The sequence below is a fragment of the Mobula hypostoma genome, chromosome 9 (assembly GCF_963921235.1).
Source record: "Mobula hypostoma chromosome 9, sMobHyp1.1, whole genome shotgun sequence".
NCBI lineage: Eukaryota > Metazoa > Chordata > Chondrichthyes > Myliobatiformes > Myliobatidae > Mobula > Mobula hypostoma.
In genome coordinates, this window is record NC_086105.1 from 53,356,801 (window position 1) to 53,369,604 (window position 12,804).

A 12,804-nucleotide genomic window follows, 5' to 3' on the forward strand; every position below is an offset into this window, starting at 1 on the left:
GGACTAACTAGAATGGTCGATCAGATTAACTGCCCAGGGGAAGAAACTTTAAGATGGCAAGAAGTTGATTTTTCTGTTTTAATAGTCCTATAGTGCTTTCCAAAAGGGAACTTTTGGTAAAGGCAGTTTCTTGGATGGGTAATGCTAGCTAGCTGGTTTTGAGGTTAGAGAACAGATAAGGGGGAACTAACGGTTGTGGTGTGCATGGAGTTTCAGAAGTCTTTGGATAAGGTGCTATATAAAACAATTAGCTGAGATGGTATAGGGGGTAATATACTAGCATGGATTGATGACAGGTAAATGGGCAGAAAACAGAGGCTGGGGAATAAATGGATTGAATCTAGATCAGCAAGCAGAAATCCGTGCTGGGACCCTGCCTGTTCACAATCTACTGTAAATCAGCGATGTGGATAAAGGATGAAGAACCCATTCAGTATATCTGGGTTTGCTGATACAGTAAGAGTCATGGAGTTGTACAACACAGAAACAAGACTTTTAGCCCATCTTGTCCATGCGGACCAGGACGCCTGCCTGAGCTAGTCCCGTCTGCCTGTGTTAGCCCCTATCCCTCTAAACCTATAGAACTAGCTGTGAGTTGTAAAGGGGATGTAGTGAGAATTCAGAGGGATATGGACAAACTAAATGAATGGGTGACAGCATGGCAGATGGAATATAATTCAGAAAAAGTGTGACATCATCAACTTCAGAGGCAAAACAGAAAAGTAGAATATCTTTAAAATGATGAGTGATTGAAAAGTGTTGTTGTTAAGAGAGACCTCGTTGTCCTTGTACATGAGTCACTGAAAGGTAACACGCAGCTACAGTAAACAGTTAGGGAAAGCCTGAGTGACCAAGCATTTGCTCTGTGATTCCTGCTTTAGTTTCCTCCATTAGGGGAAGCATCCTCCCCATATCTGGCCTGTAAGCCCTCTGAGAGTTCTGTACTTACCAAAAGTGAACGCTTGATCTCTTACTTGAACCTAAACAGGCCACCTTGACAAATTTCTTGCACTTCATTGTCTATCTGCTGCTACACCTGCTTCGTAACTATTTATATTCTGCATTTTGTTCATTCTTTTGGCTTTGTACTACCTCGACATACCGAGGTTTTTTGAATGATCTTTATGGATGGCATACAAAATAATTTTTCACTGATACTTTATACTTTATTGTCACCAAACAATTGATACTAGAACGTACAATCATCACAGCGATATTTGATTCTGCGCTTCCCACTCTCTGGATTACAAATATTAAATATTAAAAATAGTAAAAATTAGTAAATATTAAAATTATAAATTATAAATCATAAATAGAAAATAGAAAAATGGGAAGTGAGGTAGTGCAAAAAGAACCCCGAGAGACAGGTCCGGATATTTGGAAGGTACGGCCCAGATCCGGGTCAGGATCTGTTCAGCAGTCTTATCACAGTTGGAAAGAAGCTGTTCCCAAATCTGGCCGTATGAGTCTTCAAGCTCCTGAGCCTTCTCTTGGAGGGAAGAGGGACGAAAAGTGTGTTGGCTGGGTGGGTCGTGTCCTTGATTATCCTGGCAGCACTGCTCCGACAGCGTGCGGTGTAAAGTGAGTCCAAGGACGGAAGATTGGTTTGTGTGATGTGCTGCGCCGTGTTCACGATCTTCTGCAGCTTCTTTCGGTCTTGGACAGGACAGCTTCCATACCAGGTTGTGATGCACCCTAGAAGAATGCTTTCTATGGTGCATCTATAAAAATTAGTGAGAGTTTTAGGGGACAGGCCAAATTTCTTTAGTTTTCTCAGGAAGTAAAGGCGCTGGTGGGCCTTCTTGGCAGTGAACTCTGCTTGGTTGGACCAAGTCAGGTCATTTGTGATATTGACCCCCAGGAACTTAAAGCTTTTGACCTGTTCCACTTGCGCACCACCAATGTAAATTGGGTCGTGCGGTCCGCTACCCCTTCTGAGGTCAACAACCAATTCCTTCCTCTTGCTGACGTTGAGGGATAGGTTATTGTCTTCGCACCATGCCACCAGGTTCTTAATTTCCTCTCTGTACTCAAACTTATCATTATCCAAGATACTTGTGACAAAACAGAACCGACTACCAATCAGATCGGCACTCATTCCTCTAAACTCTAGATAACAGAGTCCTAGCCTCATCTTATGACAGACTTATCGTTCTGTCATTCCAAGAACCAGAAGGGTGAATTTTCGCTGCAGTCCCTCTGTAGTAACCATATCCTTGGTTTTAGGTAAGAAATCAACGTTGTAAACAATACTGAACTGTTCCCAAGATGTCCTTCCTCTGGTTCTCTAAACCCATGGCAATGAAGGATTACATGCCGTAATTAGTGATGTATTTGAAAAAAAAACACCAAAGCTCCTTTGAACATCAACATTTCCCAATCTCCAATGCATAGGGTTGAAAGAAGCTGCAAAAGGACAGAACCACCCCCCCCCCACCACCATCAAGGTCATCTTCAAAAAGTGCTGCTTCAAGAAGGTGCCATCCACCAACCTCAGCACCCGTTACATGCCGTCTTCTCAGTATTACTATCAAGGAGAAGGTACAGGAGCCTGAAGACCCACGCTCAACATCTTAGGAACAGCTTCTTCCCCTCCACCATCAGATTTCTGAATGGTTCATGAACCCATGAAGCCTACCTCACTATACCTCTTTTGCACTTTATTTATTATTTTGTAACTTATAGTAATTTTTTGTCTTGCACTGTACTACAACAAATTTCACAGCACACTGTACGTCAGTAATAATAAACCTGATTCTGATACTCTGTTTCTCTGTCATTTCTACTGAAAAAGATCTCCTCCCATTTTTCACGTGCTACCCCATCTTGTGAATTGTAGCCAACTCATTCATACTTGTTCACACCATTTTGAAAGATATTTGTGCCCTGATCACATTTCCACTTGTTTTTGTGTCATCGACAAATTTGAAAATGTCATGTTTGGTCCAAATTGCTGATGCAGTTGGTGAGTAGATGAGGCCCCAAGTATTGCTCCCTCTGGTACCCCTTTTGTCACAACCTGTTGACCTGAGAAGTCCATTTATTCCCACTCCGCCTTCTAACTGTTAAACGGCTCCCAGACCTCTCCAGTACATTGTTTCCAATTCCATGTGTTCTAGTCTTGTTCGGCAATCATCTGCAAATCTAAATACAGTACATCACTTTCACGGTCCCCCCATCAGTATCATTAGGCACACCTTTAAAACTTCCAATTATATAATAATGATTTCTAATGAAAGTGGAGTCACAGGTGTACAGGATGGTGAAAAGGCTTTGGCATGTTGGACTTCATCAAACCTTTTTCCTAGAGATGGGGGATTGAGAACCAGAGGGCGCTGGTTTAGAGTGAGAGCAGAAAGATTTCATTGGAATCTGAGCAATAACTTATTTTACAGAGTGTGGCTAGTATGTAGAGTGAGATGCAAGTGGTTGAGGCAAAAATAACTTTTAAAACTCAGTTGGACAGCTATGTGGATAGGAAAAGTTTAGAAGCTTATGGGCCAAACTCAGAATCAGAATCAAGTTTAGTATCACCGGCAAATATCATGAAATTTGTTGTTATGCAGCAGTACATTGCAACACATAATAATAAAAATTGTGAATTATAATAAATATATGTAAGTAAATAAATAAATTAAATAAGCAGTGTAAATAAAGTAGGGAGGTAGTGTTCATGGGTTCCATGTCCATTCGGAAATCAGATGGCAAAGGGGAAGAGGCTATTCCTGAATAGATAGATAGATAGCTATACTTTATTGATCCTGAAGGATATTGGGTTTCATTACAGCCGCACCAACCAAGAATAGTGCATAAATATAGCAATACAAAAACCACAAACAATCAAACAACAAAATGCAAACTATGCCAGATGAAAATAAGTTCAGGACCAGCCTATTGGCTCAGGGTATCTGACCCTCCACGGGAGGAGCTGCAAGTTCGATGGCCACAGGCAGGAACGACCTCCCGTGCCGCCCAGTGATGTATCTCGGTGGAATCATTGAGTGTGTGCCTTCAGGCTCCTGTACCTCGTCCTTGATGGTAGCAATGAGGAGAGGCCACGTCCCAGGTGATAGGGGTCCTTAACGATGCCTTTTTGACGCATCACTCCCTTAAGATGTCTTGGACGCTTTAGAGGCCAGTGGCCATGATATAGCTGAGTTCACAACTTTCTGCAACTTCCTTTGATCCTGTGCAGTAGCCCACCCCCTCCCACCCCGCCACCACCATACCAAACAATAATGCAGCCACTTAGAATGCTTTCCATGGCATGTCTGTAAAAATTCACAGCTGTCTTTGGTGATGCACCAAATCTCCTCAAATTCTTTCTTTTCTTTCTTTTTAAATCTTTTTATTGAGTAAGTATACAAAAAAGGTAAGCCATATAAACATTAATACAATGTTAAAGTATAATAAAATTCCAAAAGGTATCAATACCAAAAAAAAATACTACAAACAATGTAATTTAAACATAAGAAACCAAGATAACATAATAGTATACTAAATTTTATATATATCAATGGAAAAAAAGAAAAAAAAAACCCCAAAAAAAACCCACCGTGCAACTAACTAAAAGCAAGGCAAAGCAATGGGCTAACTTGAAACCAAACAGAGTTAAACTTAAAATCACGTCCTCAATCCCGACCTCCATTAAAAACAGTGAAAAAAAAACAAGAAGGGTAAATATTACATTAAATGAAAATATCGAATAAAAGGTCCCCAAATCTGTTCAAATTTAAATGAAGAATCATGAAGGTTACTTCTAATTTTCTCCAAATTCAAACATAAAATCGTCTGAGAAAACCAAAAAAAGGTAGTTGGAGCATTAAGCTCTTTCCAATGTTGTAAAATACATCTTTTCGCCATTAAAGTAAGAAATGAAATTCTTAATGAAATATAGCCCCTGTCATGCCTTCTTCGTAACTGTATCGATATGTCGGGCCCAGGATGGATCCTCGGATATTGATATCCGGGAACTTGAAATTACTCACTCTTTCCACTTCTGATCCCTCTATGAAGACTGGTGTGAGTTCCCTTGTCTTATCTTTCTGAAGTCCACAGTCAGTTCTTTGGTCTTACTGACATTGAGTACAAGGTTGTTGCTGTAACACCACTCAACTAGCTGATATATTCACTTCTGTACACCTTCTCAGCACCATCTGAAATTCTGCCAACAATAGTTGTATCATCAGCAAATTTATAGGTGGCATTTGAGCTATGCCTAGCCATACAGGCCAGGGTGTAGACTGAGTAGAGCAGTGGGCCAAGCACACATCCCTGAGGTGCACCAGTGATGATGTTGATGCAAGGTGGAGATGTTATTTCTGATCTGCGCAGATTGTGATCTTCCGGTTAGGAAGTTGAGGATCCAGTTGCAGAGGAAGGTACAAATGCCCAGGTTTTGGAGCTTTTCGATCAGAACTGTAGGAATGATTGTGCTAAACTGAGCTATAGTCGATAAACAGCAAACAGATATAAATATTAGTTTTGTCCAGGTGATCCAAGGCCGCATGAAGACCCAATGAGATCACATCTGCTGTAGACCGCGGGCAAATCAACCAGTTTGTATGAGCATCTTGGTCAGCATGGTTCAGTTTCTATTTCTGTGCTGTGTGACTCTGGCTCAAAATCTATAATCTTGTTGAATGATGAAGGAAGCACAGAGGACGTTTATAATCCTTTGGCTCTACCATTGTCCCTACACCCAATATGTTTTAAAGGTAAGTAGAAACACACAAAAAACCATTCCAAATGTACCTTTTCTTGTTCTCATGATTTTCCTTCATCGGTGTGTCTTCAGAAACTATTGTGTCAATGAACGTGTGTCAGAGTACCAATGATCCACCACCTCCTCCTCTTCCACTGGTGTACCTTGGAGTCAAATGCAACCTGATGGGTTTTGGACCCTAGGAAGTGTCCAGACCAGGGCATGATGAAGACATCAATGCATCAAAAACTTCCAGATCTGAATTTCTTAATTTAAGCTGGCGAAAGAGAAGGAAGTAGACTTCACCCAGCTGTAGAGGCAAAGCATCTCAAGTTCCTAGCTCCAAGATAAGGGCAGAGACCAGACTGCAAGTGACATGGCTCTTCTCACTCCAAAGCTCTTCCATCATCTTCAAGGCACAAGTGCGGATTGTGATGGAATTCCCTTCTCTTACCCGAATAGTTCAACAGCGTTGATGACAATCCCATCTTGCCTCCTAAACCTTCAGCATACCTTAAACATAGCCAGTACCAACTCCAAAATTTGCTGATGTTACTCACCTAGGACTCTCTGAAAGCACACCCAACCAACAAGGACAAGGACTGGAGATATATAGGAACACCTATGTATCAATTACAGGCCCAACTAAATAAAGGGAAAATAAACTCCATCACATCAACCCTTCTGGGAATACAGGCCAATCTTATCCATCTACCCCTCAAAACTTAACCCTGTATTAAATTTTATAAATACATACAGCATCTCTCCAAGGACAATCAATTCCTTTTGACGTGGTGCTTAAATCTAATCACAATACACCAAATGTGGTTTGACCCAGGATCTATACAACTGAAGTGCAGCTGTTCCCGACTGCACCAATTACTGAGTGTCCTCTCCAGCAAAACATGAGTCACAGTCAGAATCAGGTTTATTATCACTGACTTATGTCAAGAGTGGTAATGAGGACAAGCTCCCACTACCTATTAAATGCTCCCAATGGCATGTGCCTCAAACAGCCTCTGGCAACCAAATCCAGCTCCTGTCCTTTATTTGTGGCTTAGCTACTAAGCCCAGCGGAACCGTTTCTACTGACAGGAGAAGGGGCAAAGGCAGGTTACTGGCGCCTTAACACCAGTCGCTTCAGGCAGATGGGGTTTGTCAGCCATGTTGGCAGCTCATCTAGAAGGAAAACTCTGATCTCAAGCCTCCACTGCCTTGCAGCTGTACCCACTCATGGGGAAGGCTTTGGGAGTAAGGGATAAATCTGGAGCTGGAGTCCCTAAGGCAGTCCGACATTGAGTTCAACACTGACTAGCAACTCCTGTGATACTTCTGGCACCAAACTGTATGGATCTCTGCCATTCCTTTGGGCTCATGAGATGTGTGGAGAGGGTGAGCTTGCTACATGGGCAACAGCTCGCTCTTCATATCACACTGCCCAGGCTTGTGTACCTAGACAGCTAGGACACAACATCCATGGTCAAGCCTGACTGATGGAGGCCAAGAAGAAGAAGAGATGTCATGAGTGCAGATACATTTTTTACACTTATTGTACATATTACATTGTACAGGCAGAGGGAAGCTGTTCAAAATATGCTGAATTATGCGCCTACAGGCTCCTGTACCTCCCCCCTGATGGTAGCAATGAGAAGAGGGCATGTACTGGATGGTAAGAGTCCTTAATGCTGGATGCCACCTCATTAAGGCAATGTCTTCTGAATACTTCCTTGATGGTGGGGAGGCTAGTGCCCATGATGGAGCTTGCTAGGTCCTGCGCTTCCTCTTTTGATCCTGCACGTTGGGAACTTCCATACTATTCAGTGATGCAACCAATCAGAATGCTCTCCACTGTACATCTACAGAAATTTGCTATAGAGTTTTACTATAATAATAAGGCAGCCTACAGAGAAGAAGTGATCACCCTGACACAGTGGAGTCAAGAAAACAACCTCTCCCTCAACATCGCAAAAACAAAGGAGCTGGTTGTGGATTACAGGAGGAATGGAGACGGTTGAATCTGGGGTTGAGAGGGTGAACAGCTTTAAGTTTCTCAGCATAAACATCACCGAAGATCTCACATGGTCTGTATGTACCAGCTGTATGGTGAAAAAGGCACAACAGCACCTCTTTCACCTCAGATGGTTAAAGAAGTTTGGTATGGCCCCCCAAATCCCAAGAACTTTCTACAGGGGCACAATTGAGAGCATCCTGACTGACTGCATTGCTGTCTGGTATGGGAACTGTACCTCCCTTAATCGCAGGACTCTGCAGAGAGTGGCGTGGACAGCCCAGCGCATCTGTAGATGTGAACTTCCCACTATTCAGGACATTTACAAACACAGGTAAGAAGGGCCCGAAGGATCATTGGGGACCCAAGTCACCCCAACCACAAACTGTTCCAGCTGGTGCCATCCGGGAAACGATACAGCAGCATAAAAGCCAGAACCAACAGGCTCTGGGACAGAGCTTAAAGCAGGCCATCAGACTGATTAATTCGTGCTGACACTATTGTATTTCTATGTTATATTGACTGTCCTATTGTACATAATATTTATTATAAATTACTATAATTGCACATTTGAACGGAGATGTCAGGTAAAGAGTTTTACTCCTCATGTATTTGAAGGATGTAAGTAATAAAATTAATTCAATTCAATTCAATATTGCTATCTGTGCCTCCAGAGCGGTGTAATGAATGATGTCAAAGGTATAAAAGACTTACAGCATGTGGAAGAATTACTGAAAGTGAAGAGAAATATCTGGTTCTGACCCTCATAGGAACAAACATTATGTATGTGCTCACAACACACTGGAGGAACTCAGCGTGTTGTGAGTATTGCTTTGACCCCAGCATCTGCAGATTATTTTGTCTTTATTATATATGTGCTTCCCCCTTTTGAATTTAGTAACACCCTACAACCTGCATATATCACTTTAATATATACAGTGAATGTGGAACCCTGAAAACTTTGGGAGAACAAAATCCTCCTTCCTGTATAACAGACGAGGTTTATTTCAGTTGTTATCTTCCATACTTAAAACTGTATGATAAACATTACATTAAGTATAAAGGAAATATAAGTTGGGTTAATTTATTGAACTGAATACCTGAAGACTAGGGTAACTAGCTGCTTATATTCTCAAATTTGTTTACGGCTGGTCTCCCAAAATATGATTTGGTTGTAAAGTTCCAGAGCATCGCAGGGTTTACCACAGGAATCCCAATCTGCGGTCCATGGACCCCTTGCTTTATGGTATTGATCCATGGCATAAAATTGGTTGGGAACCCCTGATTTATCATGATGGAATTCAGTGATCTTCAACCATAGTGAGTCGACGTTCCCTCCTGCTACTTCTCATTGGCAAAATTAGCTTCAGACTTCAAGATTTCCCCAATATATGTTACCTTCAATATGCCCCACTGCAGAGTGATCTTATTGTAGATACAAAAGCAACTTGGGCTTTCTTCCAAACAAGAGAAAATCTGCAGATACGTAAATTAGAGTAATAAGCACAAAATGCTGGAGGAACACAGCGGGCCAGGCAGCATCTGTGGAAAAGAGAATACAGTCCCTGTTTTGGGACAAGCCCTTCATCAAGACTGGAAAGAGAGATGAGAAGTCAGAGTAAGAAGGTGGGGGGAGAGGAGGGAGAACTACAATGTATGAAACCGGGAGAGGTGAAGGTAAAGAGCTGGGAAGTCAATTGGTGAAAGATAAAAAGGGCTGGGGAAGTGGGAATCTGATAGGAGAGGACAGAAGGCCATGGAAGAAAGGAAAAGGGAAGGGGGAGGAGCACCAGAAGGCGGTGATGGGCAAGTAAGGAGATAAAGTGAGAAAGGGAAACAGGAATGAGCAATGGGGAATGGTGAAGAACGGGAGGAGCATTACCAGAAGTTCGAGAAATCGATGATCATGCCATCAGGTTGGAGGCTACCCAGATGGAATATAAGGTGTTGCTCCTCCAATCTGAGTGTGGCAATAAAGGAGGCCATGGACTGACATGTCCTAACGGGAATGCGAAGAAGAATTGAGATGGGTTACCAATACTATCAGGAGACCCCGCTTCTTCTGGCGGATGGAGCGTAGGTGCTCGGCGATAAGTCTCCCAATCGGAATCGGTGAGGCTCTGACTACTAACTTTTCCAATTCTGATGAAGGGTTTCGGTCGGGAACGTCGACTGTTTACTCTTTTCCGCAGATGCTGCCTGGCCTGCTGAGTTCTTCCAGCATTTTGTGTGTTACTGGGCTCTCTCCCAAGTTGTTAATTGCAACTCGATTGTTATAGCAAGGTCCTGTGTGAGCTCAACGTTCTCACCTCAGTTTAATACAGAAGGAGGCTCAGGAATCGGGGGGCGGGGGGAGAGAAGAGGGCGTGTTTATTTGCCCTGGGATTGTCCCGGGCCTCAGTAACAGGGAGGGAAAGAAGATGAGGGTCGCACTGCTGGGACTTTGTTTTCAGTCTCCGTTTCTCGAAGTTGCGGCCTGGCTGGGCCAAGAGTTCGGGACATTGCCTCAGTTTTCGCTCTTCAGGCATGGGGCCACAGAGAGGGTGGTGAAGACAAGCGATCCGGAAATCCAGGTCCATCTCATTAACTGCCTGGAACTTTCTGTCCGGGTGTGAGCGGCCGGGGGGAATCGTGATAACGGATACACTTCCGGCGGAAGCTATGAGTGCAGGGCGCAATTGTGAAGCGCAAGGTGAGGCGGAACATGGAGAGAACTCGTGTAGCTTGGTGACTGCGGTTGGGATAAAGAACCGAGCCCGCTGTTGGGAATTGCTCTCAGGTTTGAGTCTATGTGTAAAGCCCTTTGAGAGGTTTACAATGTCAGGAATTTTGGCCATGTAGCGTAAGCACAAAAAGCGGTGTGGTAGATATAGTGGAGGACATAATTATGACAATTGTGGAGAAGGCGTTACGCCAAAAAGTAGTGAGTGTGAAGGAGAACATAGCTCTGCTTATCCAGGGTGACCTGGATATAAGAAAGCTGTGGAAATGCAGCGTGTTCGGATGGAAATGGTCATATCGTGTACAGAGGCTCTGCAGGAAGAAAAGACGGTGTCAATGGGACTTGCTAATATCAAGAATACAAATACAGTCTGTATGTAAAGTGCTTGATTTTATATCAAAGGACTTGATGATTGTTGATAAACTAAAGTTTACTTTCAGACAGATGTCAATTGTACAGCACAAGCTAAAAGTAGGACAGAAAGAATTATATTAAAACCTGCAATAAAAACACCTAGCATAAAAAAACTAACTGTAGAAGTTATGATGCTTTACAAGGTGTAAATAATATTCAGACTTCAAAGGTTAATAATTGTTTTTCTAATCTTACAATGGAATGCTAGAAGCATATTAGTTAATGGTCAAGAGTTTAGAATAAAATTATTGAAGAATTACCAAATAAACCTGACGTCCTATGTATATAGGAAACCTGGTTAAAATCTTGTCTAAGTTTTAAGATACAAAGTTGTGTTGATAAAAGACGCAATCAGAAAATGGCCAATGGAGGAGTGGCAACCTGTATCGAAAATGGGATAGCACATAGTTATTGAAATCGGGGTTGTTATGAGTCAATTGTGGTATGTAGGGAATGTAAAGTACAGTTAAACTTTCCTAATCCTTGTGGAAGGTTAACACCTGATTTACTGGGGCAGGCAGTAGTTGGCACAATGACGTACAGTACCAGTGACCCGGGTTCAATTCCAGCTGCTGCCTTTGAGGAGTCTGAATGCTCCCCCCCCCCGTACTGTGTGGGTTTCCTCCAGGTTCTCCCAGTTCCTCCCACAGCCCAAAGATGTACCTGTTGTATGTTAATTGGTCATTGTAAATTGTCCTGTGATTAGGCTAGAATTAAATCAGGGGATTATGGCAGCACACCTCAAAGGGCCAGAATGGCCTATTCTGTGCTTTATCTCCATAAATAACTATTGGAAACTGTGGGTGGGAATGGGGGAAAAATAAGGTCATGCGGTGTGAGGATTTTAAAGCTTATAGTACTATGGGGTTGTGATGATACAAATGTGAATGGGATGGTGGTGGAAGACTTTCTGAAAGAAGAATGTTTGGTGTGCTTGTATGATGGTAAGAGTACAAGGATAAATCTACTTAACAACACTTTCTGCAATGGACCTTACACTGGTATCTGAGGATACAGCGAGTGTGTGTAACTGAGAAGTGTATGATGATGCAACAGTGGGGAGTGATCGTTTCCCCATTATCTGTACAATGGGAATAGACGTGTATCAGAGGAAAGGTTTTTGTATTCCCCAGGTGGAACTGGGATGTATTTGATGATTTGCGTGGAAGTAGATTTCCTGATCATTTGGTTTTGGAGGATACCGAGTTCAGTAATGATACCTTGTGCTCCGCACTCAACTCAACAGCTAAGGAATCAATTCCCAGATCATTGGGAGATACTAAAAGGAAAGCTGTTCCCTGGTGGACAGATGACTGTAAAAGAGCTGTGAAGGAATTGAACGAAGTTTTTAGGAAAGTTGTGCAGTGTTACTCCTATTTATCTTTCATACAATATAAAAGAGCTCAAGTTATAGTTAGAAAGTAGTGAAAAGGTCAAATAAAATGTATTGGAGAATGTACTGTCTTAGCATTGGGAAAGAGATCCAGGTAGGGGAAGTTTGGAGTTTGATACTTTACAACTCCTCCCTTGGAGGGTCAGACACCCGGAGCCAATAGGCTGGTCCTGGACTTATTTCCTGGCATAATTTAATATTACTATTTAACTATTTATGGTTCTATTACTATTTATTATTTATGGTGCAACTGTAACAAAAACCAATTTCCCCCTGGGATCAATAATGTATGACTATACAGAAAATAGGGGGAGTTAAAAGAAAAATGTTGATGAATTACTGTTTTTTTAATGGTGGTTGCAGTTACTATGAAAAAGGAGAATTATTAGCAAAAAAACATTTGTCAGTGTAACACACATAAAAGTTGCTGGTGAACGCAGCAGGCCAGGCAGCATCTGTAGGAAGAGGTGCAGTCGACATTTCAGGCTGAGACCCTTCGTCAGGACTAACTGGAGGAAGAGTGAGTAAGGGATTTGAAAGTTGGAGGGGGAGGGGGAGATCCA

The 12,804-nt window shown here is 42.4% G+C and overlaps 1 protein-coding gene across 2 annotated transcripts in view; it reads left to right on the forward strand.

The window, feature by feature from the left end:
- Positions 1 to 10,342: 10,342 nt before the first annotated feature.
- Positions 10,343 to 12,804, forward strand: part of mrps33 (mitochondrial ribosomal protein S33) — a 28,388-nt gene continuing 25,926 nt past the window's right edge. Inside the window, exon 1 of one of the 2 annotated variants that reach the window (XM_063059698.1) lies at positions 10,343 to 10,404. The gene's annotated coding sequence lies outside the window, so the exon portion shown is untranslated. Of the gene's footprint in view, positions 10,492 to 12,804 lie in introns of both variants that reach the window. The other variant, XM_063059697.1, reaches the window with a different exon arrangement.